The following is a 16,018-nucleotide window of genomic DNA, read 5'->3' as shown; positions in this document are numbered from 1 at the left end:
TTCTACATCCTCTTTGCACTCTTCCTAATTCTAAGAATAATGTCCGGCTCCTAGGAGGGTAAACTCCTGGCAGAGGATCTGTAAATGTGGATCATGGAGATTTCTCTGCTGTATCAGAACCTACATTAGTTGTGGAAAAATTCTTACAGTTAGGAAACATATAAAGCCACTGAAGATTCTAGAGATGGATTTTGAAAAGTAACACATCTAAACATTTGTGCATTTTAATTCACCTGTAATTTTATCTGTAATGAACCTGAAAATGCACCTTTTCTTCATTTACATTTCATGCATTATGCAAAGGAGTGAGGAGTGAGTGAGTAGCTAGCAATTTGAAATAACCAATCCATTTACCCTGCCTTGAATATGTATACTCATTGTCCGTCGTGGTTAAACCTGCTATTACACACAGTATGGCTACTAACTTAGCAGAAGCAGATATATTTACATGTGTATTGTTAAATCTTTAGCAGCAATTAATTGTCATTAATTCAGCTGACATTCTGGTCCAGAATGTTGAATGGATGCCACAAACAGCATCCTACCATGATTTTGGAGTGAGGATGAGTTTTTCAGTTTCCAATTTGAAGTGTCTAGCAACAACATTATTGGGCACTAATTGTTTAAATGTGAGGCACTGGAACTGCTAAAATACAGGTACACATATACAGAAGACATATTGTAGCTGCATATGGAAGTAATTTATTCACTGTACAATAAATAAGATGAGTGTAAGGTAGAGCACCTTATCACCAACCTGGGACAAATCATCAGCCCAATCATGATGTGCACTCCAACTGTGTCAGCTGATCCTCATCACCTGCCTGCTGAGCTTCCCTCCAGAATAGGGCTGGCTGTTCCCTGGCCCCCCTCATCCTTAAAGGGGGCAGACTGCCCTGTTACCATGAATCTAATTGTACTAGATATTTCTAAAATGTTTTTTTCCCAAGATAATAAAATTTGAGGCTGTTGGACATTATTATGATGGATCCTCTCAAATATCTTGTTTCTTTTGTTATTCCTAAAATAGTAATCATAAGAAAGGGCTCCATCATGCTTCCTTGACATGAGCATTGGCCTGCTAAACCCAGGGTTGTGAGTTCAATCCTTGAGGGGGCCACTTAGGGATCTGGGGCAAAATCAGTACTTGGTCCTGTTAATGAAGGCAGGGGGCTGGACTCGATGACCTTTCAAGGTCCCTTCCAGTTCTATGAGCTAGGATATCTCCATTAAAAAAATCAGCTTCCAGTGCCCCTCCCACATGCTAGTGGGGCATATCCCTTTAAGAGGGTCTCTGGGGACACCAGGGCTTGATGAATCCCTGACTATGCAGTTTCAGTGGAGTCATGTTGCCAAGGAGAGCAGGACCATAGTTGTTAGCATGGCACAGACCTTCCTTGCAAGAGCCCTAACCCTCTCTACATCTCCTGGGATCCACACAATTTCAATTGGATTGCATAGTTTGTGACTGGCCCCCATAACTTGTTTCATGAGGAAGGGGAATATCTAACATCCCCTACATTCCAGTTGAACAGCTAGGGCAGAATCACTGTGAGGAGAATATTGCAGAGTTTTCCTCCACTTTAGCTCCTTCCTGAAGGAAGGGACGATCAGGTCCAAATTCACTTTTATTTATTAGGCACGTATGCCTGAAGTCTTCTGAGTGTCTTAAGCACGCTAAAAGCAGCAATCATCAGAAACCAATGATAATACCTAAAATAGCAGAAAAACACACAACCCAAACTAAAAATAACCACAACACAACTCCAACCCACTCTCATATCTAATCACCTCCTGTCCCTTAAACAATTAAAACATCTCAGCCTTTGTCCAGAAAGTGCCACAGGATTACATCTGTTATATATAATAGTCCAGGGGCGTTTTGCTTGAATAAGGAGTTCAGGAGTGGGCACTGTGGCTCTGTGATTAACAGAATAAAAGAACAGGTGTACAAAACGATTTTTAAAAGCTTAAGGAACAGCAAATTAAAATTGCACCATGTGATGTACATAGAACATGATCACTTACACACATGTTAAAACTGGATCCCATTCTGCATTCCTTACACATCCCTAATTCCTATTGAAGTCAGTGGGACTATTTAGTGCTCAAGGAACATAGGATCAGTCTTATGTGGGGAACAGTTAATATCTACTCTGGTCTGCCATATTCACCCCATCTAGATAAGATGTTAAAAAAGAAGTTTCAGGGGTCAGATTAAACTGCTAAAATCTGTGAATAAAATGTCATAACTTCAAGGATATTTTGAAGGTTCCTTGTTCTGATTTCCCCCAAATCAAAGTGCATTTACTATGCTCCATCATTTGACTTTGTGCATAGCAAAGGTTCCCCTCTCCCTCACTGGTGTTTACCTCTGGAAGGAGTTGAAAGCACAATGGTTCTGAGTAATTCATTTGCATCTAACTTTAACTTTGCATTGAACTTTAATGCTAGCAACAGAGTTTCAACTTCTTATGCTTGCATTCTTTAATTGCTTATGAAACCCTGTCTTTGGAACTCTAATGGCAATCCATAAAATAATACTAGCTTTTTGGTTAAGAAAAGGAATGAATCCTTTTTTCATTCCAGGATAGTTCATATTTTTAATCTTTCATTTTATTGTTTTCCTATTCAATATTTAAACTAAATGTAAAAACAGAATAAGACGACTGACATCTGACAAACAGGATACAAATGCGGTGACATATTTCTTTCATGTATTCTTAAGGCACAGTATGTTTATATATTACCCAGTAAAGCTGAGGTTTTGTGCCCTTTCTATCTATTACTTTTCTGTGGGAATGTGGGATTCTTAATAGTAAAGTCCCCATTTTTTGCATCTGTCCCTAGATATTGCTTAGCTCCCACAGTGTATGGAATACTGTGCAAATTCAGTCATTTATAACACCCTAATATGTTTAATAATGTAAAATAGTAATTCTCAGAAACTGAACTCATATCAACTACAGGTATAGTCTATAGCATCAGCATTGAGTTTTTGAGTGCTGCAATTTAAAATCTAAACAGTCTGTGAATAATTTCTTTTAATTTAGGACCCAATGCTGTATCAAGATCTGTCCCTACTCCCATATAGAGTGCTATTTACTTCACTGAGATTCAGCACCAGGCAGAAGCCACACTAGTGGATCCCAATACCAAATGAGAGCCTGAGTTTTTCATTATTTGAATTATGGAGTGATTAATTTTTCCCTTCAGATTTTCTCTGGCAATGATTTTCAGCTGCTGCACAGCCACAGAACTTTTCTATCATATGGAATCATATGTAATCTCCAGTTTGAAGTTGAAATAACATCCCATCTTTTGCTCCTCAGTGATAAAGGATTTTTTTTTTAAATTACCTTCGAGTTTCTCATCCTTTTTTTGGTCATTGGGCTGAGATCTGGGGGAAAAAGAAGAGTGGTGTTGTTCTTCCAATTGATTTCCTTTCTGTGCAAGCTGCTTTTAAGACATGATCTCTGTCCTTGGGGTGTGAGAAGGTTACAATAATAGTATAGTCATGTTTGGTGGGTTTATTTTTCAGTCTTGTGGGGACTTCATATGCTTTCCCTGCCTATTTAGAGGGTCACATTTAATGTCTGTTTGCGGTATCCCTGGAAATAGATTTTCTATTAAAGCTAGTATATCTACTGCAATTTTATGTGGATCCATACTGATTGGCTGCTATTATATGGTTAGCTCTCTAGGGGGCATTTTTATTACTTTCCTTATTCATGAGGCATAAAAAAGACCCTCTTGTTTTCCTGTATGATGTTGTAAGGGAGCAGAATGAAAAATGTCTCGTCTGAGAGTTTCTGTGTTGATCTCCATTGCAAGGTCCTGGTAGGTTGGAAGTTACATTGGTTTTATTAACTAGTTACTTTGTTTTAAGAGTCTGTGTCAGTCTCTTTTTGTGTGGAATCATAGGGCTACTCAAAGAGAGTTTCTGTTGCCCGAAGCCAAACCGCTCAAAATAGAAACCTGGCCCCTCACTCCACTCTAGTCTTCCTAAGGTCCTGGTTCTGAATCTGGCAAACAAGCAGATCTTCAGGTAAACCAAAGCATCAGCAATGGGACATAGCTTGCTGACTCAGATTCAAAGGTCCAGATTCAAACCAGACTCTTCTGATTTTGTTCCAGTGTGCAACTAAACCTGTAATGGGGTTATTTTGGAGGTTTGCTTGGACAGGGAGAAATACAGCAGAAACTGTTGTTCTCCTAGCATTTCCTTAACACAAAGAAAGTGAGGCACTTAGCTGGCACTTCTTAGTAGGGTTGCCAACTTTCTACTTGCACAAAATGGAACACCCTTGCCCTGCCCCCTTCCTCACCCCTTCCCTGAGGCCCCACCCATGCCCCACCCCTTCTCCAAGGCCCCGCCCCCACTGTCTCCATCCCCTCCCCCCACTCATGGGGCTGGGGTGTGGGGGGGAGTGAGGGCTCCGGCTGGGTGTGTGGACTCCAGGGTGGGGTCAGAAATGAGGAGTTCAAAGTTTGGGAGGGGGCTCCGGGCTGAGGCAGTGGGTTGGGATACGAAGTGGGGAGAAGGCTCTGGCTGGAGGTGTAGGCTCTGGGGTGGGGCCAGGGATGAGGGGTTTGGGGTGTAGGAGGGGGCTCTGGGCTGGGGAGTGGAGCCGAGGGGTTCAGACTATGGGAGGGATCTCCAGTCTGAGGCAGGGGGTTAGAGTGTGGGAAGAGATACGGGCTGTGGGCTGGAGCCAGAAATGAGGGGTTCAGGATGAAGGAGGGGGGTCCGGACTGGGGCAGGGAGTTGGGGTGTGAGGAGGTGTGAGGGCTCTGGCTGGGGGTGCAAACTCTGGGATGGGGCTGGGTATATGGGTTTTGGGGTGCAGGAGTGTTCTCTGGGCTGGGACTGGGGGGGGTTCAGACAGTGGGAGGGGGATCAGGGCTGGGGTACGGGGTGGAGCACTGGAGGGGGTTGGGGTGCAGGCTCTGGGCAGCGCTTACCTCAAGCAACTCTCAGAAGCAGTGGCATGTCACCCCTCCGGTTCCTACGCGGAGGCATGGCCAGGTGGTTCTGTGCGATGCCTGTCCGCAGGCGCTGCCCCCGCAGCTCCCATTGGCCATGGTTCCTGGCCAATGGGAGCTGTTGAGGCAGTGCTTGAGGTAGGGGCAGCGTGTGGAGACCCCTGGCTGTCTCTGCCCATAGGAGCAGAAGCGGGGACGTGCTGGCTGCTTCCCGGGAGCCACATGGCATGGACGCTAGCAGGGAGCCTGCCAGTCCCGCTGCACGGCGCCTCCAACCAGACCATCAGTGGCTCGGTCAGCAGTATTGACCGGAGCCGCCAGAATCCCTTTTTGACCAGGTGTTCCGGTCAAAACCCGGACACCTGGTCACCCTATTTCTTAGTTAGGCCCTCACTGACAGAGAAGGGGCCAAGGAAGGTCTATATACTAAGGTAGTCCTGCCCCTCCACCTCTGCTAATAATGCCTGGAGAGCTTTTAAAGGAGGAAGCTGCAGGCAGCTAGGTAGAAAGCTGAAGCAGGGAGCAGCTAGAGCATCTCCTGAAGCAATGAGAGCAAATCCTCCCATGCTAGAGACTCTTCAGCCTTGTGAAGAAAGCAAGACTGGGAGAAGCTGTGGGGGAGCACTGTCGGGGCCCCACATGAAGCTGCTACACAAACACCCCTGAAGTAAGGGAGTGCCAGTGACCTTTGCCCTGGCTGGTAGGCTCCAGGAAGGGGCATATTCTCAGTGGTGTCAGAACATTTATAGTTTTTTTTCTTTTCTTTTTCCATTGGCAAACAACGTGGGGAGGCTGGCAGGTGGCAGGGCCTGCCACAAGGTCTAAGATGTGGGAGCCTGACAGGGTTGACCCAGCATTAGTAGCTGGGTGTAACCAGGGACCCCAGCCCCACTGAGAGAGGGTGTATCAGGGATTGCCCTAGAGAAACATGTTTACAGGCCCCTTGACTCCAACTGGGTCCTCCCTAGAGCTCTCTACAAATAGAAATGATAAAGCCTGAGGTTTTCCTTTTGGCTTCCCTTTCCTTTGCTCCTTACCTCACTCTCCACACTTGGTTTCCCTCTCGGGTTCTAAAAATATTAACAGTTACTTTGATTTTTTTTTCTGTTTAGTTGTTTTAAATCAGGAAAATATCTTCTATTCTTTGAGGTTTGTCTTGATAGGACTCTTCTCTCTATTACTTCTCTAATTATGTGATGCAGCTTTCATGGTCATGGGCACTGAATCCCTGGCAATTATGGCGCTGATAGCTGTGGCCAAACCAAAGCATTCCTACCAGCCTGTGAAGTCACCAAGAAACTGAGGTTATGCAGATATAGTTCTCCTCCAGGCTCTTCATAAGTTGTCAAGAAGAGGGGGACAAAAGAGACCTCCATATTAGCCCTCCAAGAGCAGAGGATGAAGACAAACCTCTGAGGGTTCTCCTCTGCTCCTCAGGGAATGAACAGGGCTCATCCCACCAAACCTTCCCTGATCCCCATTTGCAAAATGGGTGGGTAGGAGGCAAATGAGAATCATCTCTTGAGGTATTCCATTTTTTTGGCTAGAGGGGATGAGAGTGAAAGAGGCAGAAGAGAGCTGTAATTGAAGAAGCAAGACGGATAAAGGGAAGATGATCCATGTCCCTGTACTGTGGGAAAAATAGAGGATGAAGCCCTTCCCCCTGCTTTGCTATGATTTTACATTGAAGTCTATTGTGGAGACGGATGGGCTTTAAACCGCCTCCCTGCTCTTTGGCCTCTCGGTGAGATTGGGTGGTCCTCCTCTTGTCCCATCTTCGGCGTTTGCGGGCTGCTAAAAGAGATACTGTGCCTCCAATCAGTGTAATTGAGAATTGAACCTAGAAAGCACTGTTCTCTCATCAAAGCTTCAGCCATAGGGCCTGGTTGTAAAAATGAATGGAAGCCAACTACAGCCTTGCTTTCAGGGGCAAGTTATGAGGGAAGTCCCATCCTAATGGGGAGGGTTTTGCTAAAGCCAAACTGAACCAAAAATCCTGTGTGTAACTTGACAAAGCTGAGGTGTGGGATTTGGGATGTTTCCATGTTAGATGCTCCTTTGTGTGCTGGGGCAATGAAAACAATGCATGTTTTTTATTTTAATTTCCTCATAGTCAAAGCAGCAGGACAAGAATTAATCAAAAAGGAAATGGATATGATTATTGCAGACTGACTTTATCACAGTGGCCTATTTCTAGCACGAATGCTATAGATACAGTGCTCACTTGATCAGAGAGTCATACCGTGAGCTGCAGTGAAAACATATGTCTGTCAAATCCAAGTGAAATAGTTTTCCTCTTTATACCGCTGACTATTGCTCTTGGTTCACTGTTACCCTGTAGCTAGACCCATAACTTAATACTTTACTGAACTCTGGGACTATGAGCGAGTCTTGTCAGAGGTAGAACAATTTTATCCCCAGCACTCACATTTTGGATAGGAACTGCTTTCTAGATACTTGATCCTTTTTAATGAAACTAAAGGGCCTTTAACTACACTTTTTGGTTATTGCAGCTTCAGACGCCATTTCTTTTTTCCAGCCTTTTTCTCTTTACCCCAATGCCCTTGGGCATTTATTTACCCTTCTATGTCAGACATTCTTTCTGTTTCTCTTTTTCACTGCAGTGAGTCTAGCTTGCAATAAGCTGCTTGTTTTATTATTTGACTGTTATGAGCAGTTCCCTTATCAATTTAACTTCCAGCAGAGCTGGATCCAGTAGCTCAGATGTGCCAGGCATTCTGCACAGCAGCTTCAGCTGTATAGAAGTGCCTGGATTTTTTATTTTTATAAAGCCTCACTTTTAAAGTTATTTTCCATGTGGTGTCTGTTTCTCCAGGATTATGAGGCTCAGGATGTCATTTTGTATTTCTTAATCAGAAAGAGTTGTCTAGCTAACTCACAATAATTCTTAAGTTGGTTACAAATTCAGATGACATTTGTCCTAGTCTCATTGCTTGATAGAGTGGAGCCTAAATGCTAAATCGCCCAATGGTTTTAAATTAAACATTTTATTAAAAAATGTTTTATTTCATTGAAGGTGATTTCCCATTAGTCTGTCCATTTGTTGGACATAAATGAACAACATTTCTCCTTTCAGCAGTGTGTCACTATGACAATATCTTGTAAGTGGGGAAAATAACAAGTGGAAGATTTATAGGAAACAGAGGTAGATAGGACTGTAGAAACTGTCTCATCTCTTCCTTTTCCTTCTTCTTTTTTGCAAGTTGTCTGTTCTAACTGTTCCACATTGGCCTGCTGGTCAGCCTGTAGCTGGCAGCACTGAATAGTCACCTATCATTCATTCAAAAGATGCTAGTTTAGCCATGTGGAAGACATTTTTTTTCTTTTGAAAAACTGGAAGAGGATATGAAGGTAAATACCTTTTGAAAAAAAGTTTGAATACTGAAGTAGTCTGTTATGAAGCCACCTGTTCAGCTTGTCCCAAATGCATTCTGTATGAAGTACCAGCCTCTGACACGTGGTTTAATCACTTCTGGATCTTGTGAGTTCCTTTTGTTCTGGTGAGAGAAGAAGCACTTGATAGAGAAGAAACACACAGTATTTCCCTTTGGATAATGGATCACGGATAAGCATTAATTTGGATGAACAGATAAGACAAGACAATATCTTTAGAATTATTAACAACAGATATTCACAAAAGAAATCTTTCCTGAGGCATAAAACAAATATATGTAGAAAATGAAAGAGATATTGACAGAAAAAATACATATTAGATTTGTGTCTACAATACTAACCCAAGGCAAAAACCTAAGGAAGTTACAGAAGTAGTTTGAATAACATAATTTCTGTCAGTGAAGAAAGTGCAGGCCCACCCTGTCTTCTGTCTATCTGATCTATGCTATTTACAGTGTGCTAGTCACTACTGATTATAGGAACTTTTCAGAGAGATTCTAATACATCCTTTATATTTCTCAATAAGAGAACAAACACACAATTTTTCTTGCCCTTTTGTCCTACAAGGATGGGTATTTTCTTCTCTGAAACTGAAGCCAGGTTCAATTGTGGAAACAGGATATTATAAATGTGGAATTTGGGGATTCCATATTTATTATTACTTAGTAGTTTCCATATCTAATTTACTCAGTTTACAACTGGGAAAAAAAAAAGAACTCTTCCTCCCCCCTTTCTCCCACACTGCCAGTCTTGCAAACTCAGCCTGGGATCTGCCAATCAAGTTGATCTCTATCTGGTTGTGTCATCATCAATCATCATCATCATTCATCATCATCAGATAAAGATTCTGCAGTCAGAACTTTGCTGATGTCTCTGATGAAAATGTGTAAGGAAGACTAGAGTCCAATCACCCTCCTACAGCTATTAGTTCTGCAGTAAAAACATGTTTAAAATGAAATCTTTATTAAAGGAAAAACCACTAGCTGTACTGTCCTTCCTGCTCATGTTAATGCATAATAGCCCAGTCTGGGGAATTTACATCTGATTTCAAAGCATCTGGTACTTGCCACTGCCACAGAGAGGATACTAGACTAGGTGGACCATTGGTCTGATTGGATGTAATTCCTTTTGTTAGTAAAATAAGCAGATATGGACAGGTAACTATTCTGCAAAGACAACAGCACAGGTGAGCCCCTGTGCTTGTGCAAAGCCCCACTGATTTAAATAGGGCTTTGCATGAGCACAGAAGTCAGCCCACATGGTTCTCTTTGCAGTGTTAAGGTCACTGGAAGCTGGTATGATGAGGAAAGAGTTGCCATTTTTCAAATAGTCATTTCAGTTACCACCACACAGTAAATGTTATTAATGAGGTAATACTGGAATTCCAGAAAGGAGAATTATTTCAGTTCCTTCACTGTAGTAGTTTATATTATGCTATCTGAGTTAAAAAAAAAGGAATATATTTTGCTTTATGTGGTTGTTTCTGCTATTACATAATGGGAGCAAACTTTTAAACCTTTTGAATTATTTTAGATTTTTAATTGTACCGATTAGTCCAACTGATCTACTATCACTAATGGTATTGTTTGACCTACTTGCAGCAGCTCCGAATTTACCCTTCTGTGGGCTTCACTCCCACCCCGTTCCTCATTCTGTCTGCTAACCTGTTCATCAGTGAAAACTAGTCATTTAAAGGGAGACTAACTTGTTTACGCACCTTTGAAATACCCAGCTGGAATAGTTAATGTTGACTACTAGAGAGTTATCACTAAACTTTAGCATTCACATCCACTGAGATGAATGGAAGGGGTAGAGGAGTTAACACCAGGTATCCTAGAAATCTGTTTGCCATGGAAACACACAGAATTTGCATTTTTTCAGAGATTCTTTATTTTTTATCTTTTGTGAAAAAATAAAAACATATATTAACTATTAACTAAATGTTACTGAAAGTACCAGTGTCACTTATTCAATGCACGTAATCTCCCCCTCTTATGGTTGATCTTTTGAATGTGCTTGGAATTTACAGTGGAGCCATGTTTAGCTGATCTAATTGGGACTAGGGCCAGATCGGATAATGAAAAAAATGGACAAAGAGCTTTCTCTATCCCTTATTTTAAGATGGGGGGGGCTCAGGCTATCTACCCGGGGCAGGCAGCCTGAGCCCTGGGTGGCTGGTGGTTTGATGAATAGAGAGAGCCAGATAATGGAGAATTGGATGAACCAGGTTCTATTGTATAGCAATAAAACATTGTGTTCAACTGATACCTATATCTGTTGTAGCTAGGGAAACTGAAGTTCAGCATTTCATTTTAATCATGGAAAAACACAGATTTTCATGGGTTTTTATCAGAGTTTTTTTATCATGGAAAACTAGGATCCCTGGTTAACACTGAAGTTTTAGTACAACTCCATAGAAAAGTGGTGTTATCTTTACACAGAGCTCTTCAATGACAAGGCTCATCTTGAGGCAAAACTGAAGAGTTGCTTTTGGTTGAATTAGCATTGACACACCCATAACTTTTCATTGGTATAAAATGTGTATGACAAGGCACCTCCTCCATCTCACTGAACTTAGCTCTTCCCTCTCTGGCAGTAGCGGCGCCTGAGCTAAATCAGCCTCACACTGTTTGCTTTCCCCCTCTGTATTTACTTATCAATATTTTCAAGGTAGGCCTCAGGGCTGGCCCAAGGAGTGCTCCTCCACCAAACAAAAAGAAACCAATTTACAAACACAAAACAAAGGGGGATATCTTTCCCTGCCCCCTCATTGGGGTGGAGATTGTCCTGTTGTAGGCCTGAGGTGTCCATCCCTCCTGTAAGCAAGCACTCATTTTTGGTTGTCTCCTCTGTAGGGGGGAGAGCAGCCTCTCACCCTGGAGAAGCCAATCTCCCTGCTGCCACTAGTCTTTCAGTAGCTTGTCTCTCCTCTCACCTGCCTCACCAGAGTAGGGGTTTTTAAAGGTCTCAGGCAGCCCTTAATTGGACTCAGGTGTCCCTAATTGACCAGAGGTAACCCCTTCTCAGTTTGTAGGAAAGGGGGGGCTTATCATTCTAGGGATAACATACTGGACCGCACCAAGGAAACATCTGTACATGCTCATGCTCCACATCCTTCATTTCCTCATCCTCATGTCCTGCCCCGATATGAAGTGGCGGGACCTATTACCACCTCTTGAGGATGAGGAATCCTGGTGGGCCAGCTTATACTCCACCCTAGTCCCAAGGCCCACCGGGGATATCAGTTGGCAGCTTCTCCATGGAGCCGTGAGCACCAGCGTGTACTTGGCGGTGTTCATCCCTGTCCCTGACATCTGTCCCTTTTGCAGCATGAGGGAGACCCTGATGCACGTATACCTGGAGTGCGCCAGGTTGCAGCCCCTATTCCAGATCCTCCTGGACATCCTTTTAACATTTCTGGCTGCACTTTTCCCCTCACCTTTTCATATACACACACCTTATCTGTGGCCCCACAAAGCCATGGGACCTCCATGTCAACCTGCTCCTAGCGCTGGCAAAAGTAGCCATCTATAAGACCAGGAAGAGGAGGTTGACTGAGGGGGCTTCCTGCGACTGTGGGGCCTATTTCCAATCCTGCCTTCGCTCATGTATCCGGGCAGAGTTCCTCTGGACGGTGTCCGCTGGCTCTCTTGACACCTTTGAGGAGCGGTGGGTGCTGTCCCAGGTTCTCTGCTCGGTGTCCCCTTCAGGTTCCTTTTGTTTGACCCTTTGACCTTCACACCCATCGCTGTTATATTTTTGATTATCCCCTGTAATTATTTGAGTTCCTGGACCTTGTGGATCCTCCCGACAGGCTGTCATTTAGACTCCTAAGTGCCTAAACATCTTTTTAAAATGAAATTGAGCCTACTAAATCAGGTGCTGAGACCCTGACTGCAGCAACACCTAAATACTTTTTAAAAATCTGGCCCTAAATGATTTAGGAGCCTAAGTCTCATTTTCAAATTTCATTATTCTCAAAGAGATTTAGGTGCCTATGGCCTAGATGTTCAAAAGTATTTAGGTGCCTAACTACCATTTTGGGAGTGAGAAGCTTTAATGCCTTGGAGGATCTGAACCTAAGTGCCTAAGTCACCTTTGAAAAATGAATTTAGGTTCCCAAGTCACTGAGACACTTTTGGAAATTTTACCCCACATCTACCCCAACATCGTTACAATGTCTTTATTTTGAGAGTAGTTTCAAAATAACAACTAGATGTGTGATGGATTTTGTGTTGGTGAACTAAATTTATTAAGCAATTTAAATATATTCTGTTAAAATATTATGGGCAGCAAGATATATAAAAACCCGCAGGTCTGTTGGTGATAACATGATGCTTTCAAGTTGAAACCTAATAACAGCATTGTTTCAGTATTAAGTCTGCAAAGCACTTACTCTGACAAATCTCTGCTGACTGGGTTAATGCTCAACTAGAGAAAAAGCGTGTTATTAAAAATTCAACAAAAAACAGATTTTCATATTTTAGAATTGCATTATATAAAGAAAAAAAACAGACTTGCTGAGAAATGATTCAAAGGAATATCTAAATCTATAGAGTCATAGAATATCAGGGTTGGAAGGGACCTCAGGCGATCATCTAGTCCAACCCCCTGCTCCATGCAGGACCAATCCCCAGACAGCTTTTTGCCCCAAATCCCTAAATGGCCCCCTCAAGGATTGAACTCACAACCTGAATATGTTGAATCAAACCAAAATTAAACAACAATTATCAGATTTTGGTGAAAAAACAAGAGTACAAAGTATCCTGAAATATCGATAAGGGAACCTCGTTCAATTAAAAGTGTACCTGATGATTGGTAACATGTAACTTTCATAGTGGGACAAATTCTGCTGTTAGTTACACCAGTGTAAATCTTTAGTAACTGTATTAACTTCAGAGAAGTTACTCTAGATTTACATCAGTGAAACTGGGCCAACTTTCTCTCCTCTATGTCTATATGTGGAGAAGTGTCTGCATTAAGGCCTGGAGCTGCCTCTGTGATATTCTTCCCCATTCCTACAGAATCCCCTTGGTTTTGGACCTCATTGTTTATCTAAAGTATATAGCAGGAATGGCTAAACTTACTGATCCTCTGAACCACATACTATAATCTTCAGAAATGTGAGAGCTAGGCATGCCAGCTGGGGCTCAGGGCTTCAGCCCTGCTCCTGCTGAAGTCCCGAGACCCCCCATCCCCACAGGGCTGAAGCGCCTAGCCCCACCATCCTGCTGCAGAGCAGAAGCCCTGTGCTCCTCCTACCCCAGTCTGGTAGGTAGAGAACAGGGTGCGGGTGTGGGGGGCACCGCAAGCCACACTTTAACTGTAAAAGAGCCACATGTGGCTTGCAAGCTGAAGTTTGAGCACCCCTGGTATATAGCATTTCTAAGATGATTACCACCATAGAGTTGGAGGGAGCAGAGAGAAAGTGGGGCAGAGGATCTGCCCCAGCTTTTCGGGATTCTCCCATTCTACCCAAACCCACAAGAGTAACCAGCTAAAGTCAATACAGACCATCTGTATATTAACTGGCCTTGGTTTTCCCAACACAGAAACCTGCAGGGTCATTCTGGGACAGCTGTGTTACTCCACCTTTGTAAGATGATATCCCAGCACAACCAGGGCTGGCTTTAGGAAGTGCGGGGCCTGATTCGGATACCCGGAGGCGGTCCAGGTCTTTGGCAGCAGGTCCTTCACTCGCTCCGGGTCTTCCACGGCACTGAAGGACCCACTGCTGAAATGCCGCTGAAGACCTCTGGAGCAAGTGAAGGACCTGCCGCCAAAGTGCTGCTGACGACCCGGACCGCCATCGGGTGAGTAAAAATTAAAAAGTTAGGCGCTCTTCTTTAGGGCGCGGGGCCCAGTTCGGGGGAATCGGGGAAATCGGCCTAAAGCCGGCCCTGAGCACAACTGGATGGGTCTGCAAAATAATTGTTCCTCCCTTCCCTCGAAACCAATCAACTGTCCAGATGGACATCTGGTTTACATGCAAATGAGGGAGGTGGAGAAAAACAAATGCTGAGTGAAAACCAGGTGTTCAGAGAGAAATTTGCATTGTGAATCCAAGAAGTATAACAGTGAAATCCCAATAATCTGAAGGACTGTTAAATTACTGGAACAGTCATGAGATGGTAATTTGTTTATTTCATTGATTTCTTGGGGAAATGTGCTGATTCATCTGGGATCTTTTGAGAGAAGAGACGTAACAAGTGGGTGCACCCCTCAATTGGGTGAAAAGCCCTATCTGGCCTTAAAAATGTTGGTTGCTTCCTATAACATGAAGAACTTCTGGAAAGAGTTGCCAACTGAGATGCCATTCCAGCTGGCCGCTGAGGGAGAGGAAGGCTTTTTGAAAACCCAAGACCTGTGGAAAAACAAGCAGGCTGAATAGAGAAACCCTTTTGCAGTACTAGAAAAGATTATTGTGATTGTGACATCTTTAACTGAACTGCAAGTTCCCTCTGATTCTCAAGATCCCAGCTGAATATGAACTGTGGAAAGGGCTGCAGAATTCGTATAGAGTTGATATCTAATACCAGGTTAAATTGATAAGGTACATTGGGAGCAAATAAATAATTATCAATGCTCAAGGACACCTTCTACCCCTTTTCCCCCTGCACAGCCACATTAGGTGGTTCATGATTGAACCCAACATGATTGTCAAAATTGACTCTGGAACTTATTATATGGAATGTGGGGACAAAAAATGAATTTATGATACCACATGAGAATAGTTCGTTCTACTTAAACAAGAAGCTGTGGTCCATGGGCACACAAAAATATAAGGAACCATGTCTGAGGGGAGTACATGCAGTAACTTCAAAGAATTTAAAAAATACCTACATGATCTGATATCATCTGAATTACGAGAAGCTCAGAGAAAGGAAAGCAATATATTGATTTTAAAATCTAAAGATTAGAATCCTAAAGAGTTTAATATCTGAGCTTGTTTCAAACAGAAGTGTATGGTAAACTTGAAGAAAAATGTTTCTTAATTAATTACTTGTGCTTATAACTAATTGGTGAATTTCAGGGGACAGAGCAGTTTTAAAATAACTCAGACTGTGTATTTGGAATTACTTTTTAAAATATCATATATAGGTATGCATATGTATATGGGAAAACTTGATTTATGGTTTGTTTTTGTTAGTAATACCTGAGAAAAAATAGTTTGAAATTTAGATTTAAGGAACAAAGTAATTGTTGAAAATATTTATATTTCTGACTTTAGAGTTAGTGTTGGCAATGGTCTTTGAGAAGCGTAAAAAGCATCTCTTTTAAGATCTGTTTGGACAATAGCTGTTTCTTAAGAATAGTAGGATAAAGCAAGATCGACACTTTGCCAGAATAATTGGATTACCGTGGATTACATTTGTTGAATTTAATTATCAGGTTTTGATAAACTTTTCAGATTTCCAAGTTACATTTAATACATACAGTTCTTATTATTAACTGTCATATAACTTTCTTTATTTCACTTTTGAAAGCTTTATTTTGTTTTCTCTTTTAATTTTGTTTTAATTAATAGCAATTGTAAACACAGAAAAAAGTCTTGAGCCAACTTTCTTAGTCTAGACAACATGTCTTCCAAACAAATTTGGAAGTCTAGAATGATTAA

General features: G+C 42.4%; 1 protein-coding gene across 4 annotated transcripts in view; it reads left to right on the top strand.

Moving 5' to 3' along the window:
* The window catches only part of PRKN (parkin RBR E3 ubiquitin protein ligase), a 1,207,207-nt gene that overhangs the window by 405,927 nt on the left and 785,262 nt on the right, over positions 1 to 16,018 (top strand). The gene's annotated exons all lie outside the window — the stretch shown is intronic.

The sequence above is a fragment of the Mauremys mutica genome, chromosome 3, assembly GCF_020497125.1.
Source record: "Mauremys mutica isolate MM-2020 ecotype Southern chromosome 3, ASM2049712v1, whole genome shotgun sequence".
NCBI lineage: Eukaryota > Metazoa > Chordata > Testudines > Geoemydidae > Mauremys > Mauremys mutica.
Note: the sequence above shows the minus strand (reverse complement) of the source record. Positions and strands in the feature narration are given on the sequence as shown.